We start from the raw sequence: 2,733 nt of genomic DNA on the forward strand, positions 1-2,733 counted from the left end.
TCATGAAGACCCGCAGAAGCACATCCAGAACTTCTTGGAAATTACAGACACTTACAATTATTCGAACATTTCCAAGGACTATGTCAGGTTGATACTGTTTCCCTTTGCACTATAGGGGGAAGCTAAGGAATGGTTACAAAAGGAGACCACGAACTCAATCCACAATTGGGATGATCTTGCAAGGAAATTCATAATCAAGTTTTTTCCCACAAAGAAGACAAAATCACTGAAGAGCCAGATTCTGGGGTTTCAACAACAAGATGGAGAGACTCTCCGACAAGCTTGGGAAAGGTACAAGAAATTACTTAAAGACTTCCCACATCATTGTTAGACTGATGAGGTGTTGGGTCACACTTTCGTTGATGGGTTGGATGAGGCATCAAAGATGAATCTTGACTCAGCTTGTGGGGGTAGCTGCATGGTAAGACCGTATAGTGAGATCCAGATCCTGCTAAGTAATTTCACTGCTAATGATAATAATTGGCAAAGAGATGGGAAACCACAAAGAGCACTCAAACAAAAGGCAGTTGGGGTGATCAAGCTTGATGACTTTTCAGTAATGAGGGAAGATATAGCGAGATTAGCGAATCAGATAAATAAAATGACAATGCACCACGCACAACAAATGCAACATATACAACAGATGTCTACTTGTTGCGAGTTATGTGGTGAAGGTCACACAAGTGATATATGTCCTGTGAATCCTGAATCTATCTACTACGTGGGGCAACAAGCTAGAGGGCCGATGAATCAAAATGCTCAATATGGTAACACATACAATCTGAACTGGAGGAATCATCCTAACTTCTCTTGGGGTGGAAATCAGAACATCAGGCCTTAAGGGAATTACAATCATCCACCTCAACCCCCACAGCAAGCGGAAGAGAGTTTGACTGACATGATGAAAAAGCTCTTGACAGGCAATCAACAGTTGCACAAAAAATTCAGAAATCTAGAGAGGCAGTTTGGGCAAATGGATAACAATCAGAATACTAGACCTCCTGGAGCTCTCCCGAGTGATACTGAACCTAATCCTAAGGCTCAAGTCAATGCGGTTACCTTGAGAAATGGAAGAGAATTAGAAGAAGTTCTAGAGAAAAAGAAGTATATAGCTAGACCTGAAGGAAAATTAGTTCCTAAGCCCGATGAGGAGAATGAGAAAGAAAAGCCAGAAATTGTGACAAGGCCACCACCTCCGTTTCCACAAAAACTACAAAAGTAAAAAGATGATGCTATGTATAAGAAATTCTTAGATATTTTGAGCCAAGTGCGTGTGAATTTGCCTTTGGTGGAAATTTTGTAGGAAGTGCCAAAGTATGCAAGATATCTCAGAGATATTGTGGCAAACAAGCAAAGATATACGGAGTTTGAAATGGTTGCACTTACTGAAGAGTGTAGTGCTAGAGTTCAAAGTAAACTCCCTCCTAAGTTGAAGGATCCTGGGTGTTTCACAATTCCTCTGTCTCTTGGAAAACAATAAGTTGGTAGAGCCCTGTGTGATTTAGGGCTAGTATAAATTTGATGTCATCCTCTTTGTTCAATCAACTCGGATTGGGGTGCTTAGACCTACTACAATCACTTTGCAGATGGATGATAGGTCACTAGTTATGCCGGAAGGAATTATTGAGGATGTGTTAGTTCGAGTGGGAAAGTTTATTCTTCCTGCTGATTTTATTGTTCTTGATCGAGGCAAATGAGGAAGTACCCATTATTTTAGGGCGACCATTCTTAGCTACTGGTGGAGCGCTTATTGATGTTATGGAAGGAAAGCTGAAGATGAGAGTTGGCAATGAGGAAGTTACTTTTAATGTGTACAAGGCACTTAAGCTCCCTACGCGTTATGAGGACTTGTGCATGATTACTGCAGTAGAACTTAAGGGGATAGAGCAGAGTCCTGATGTGAATTATAGTGATTCGGATAGGACGACTGAGTTGGATGAGATGATGGTGCAATGTGAGTGTGTAAGGATGATTGAGAAAAGAGCAAGAGATGAAAGAGGAGATCTTCTGAGAGAGTGTAAAAAGGCTAGGCTTAATGGGAGAAAGAAGAAGAGAAATCGCCCAACCTGAGCAGAGTAGCAGTGTCGCGCCGCGACGTTAAATCAAGCGCTTGTTGGGAGGCAACCCATCTTTACTGCTTTCTTTTATTTTTATTTTTATCTTATTATTGTTGTAGTGTTGATTTTGTTTTGTAGGATTTTAAGAATATGAGGCAGAGTCATTGGAAGAGTGCAAAAGCGAGTTAGATAGTGAGAACTAAGTATGGGGTGCCACACAAAAGACTATGCATGAGGAAGTCTGAGTACCCGTTGTAGACATGTAATTTTTGACCCTCCCCAAGAGTTTACACATTTTAGCGTAAATAGTTAGTTTAGGTTTAGTATCGCTATTATAAATAGTTTTGACTCTTTTACTTTATTTTGTCACAAAAATAAAAATTATAAAAAATATTTTCTTTTATTTAGCTAGTTGATATAAAATAATTTCACTTTTAATTTTTAATTTTACTTTAGTTAATTAGAAATGATTTCATAATTTTGTAGTTGTTATTTTAGGAGTTAATATTTTTAGTCTAGTAGAATTAAAGGGACACTTTTTAAAGGTAAATTTGGCCAAATTTAGATTTAGCCCATAATTCCTAAGCCAATACTCCTCTAACCTAAAAATAACCCAAAAAACTCTAAACCTAGAGAAGGGACCTAACGCCTAAGACCTTTAAGAAGGTTCAGCCAT

General features: G+C 38.8%; 1 non-coding gene across 1 annotated transcript; it reads right to left on the bottom strand.

Annotated features, from left to right (window-relative positions):
* Nucleotides 1–223: 223 nt before the first annotated feature.
* Nucleotides 224–330, bottom strand: LOC142176838 (small nucleolar RNA R71). Its single transcript, XR_012705645.1, has one exon. It is a non-coding gene; the product is annotated as a small nucleolar RNA R71 (small nucleolar RNA).
* Nucleotides 331–2,733: the final 2,403 nt, after the last annotated feature.

Source organism: Nicotiana tabacum, chromosome 22 (assembly GCF_000715075.1).
Source record: "Nicotiana tabacum cultivar K326 chromosome 22, ASM71507v2, whole genome shotgun sequence".
Taxonomy (NCBI): Eukaryota; Viridiplantae; Streptophyta; class Magnoliopsida; order Solanales; family Solanaceae; genus Nicotiana; species Nicotiana tabacum.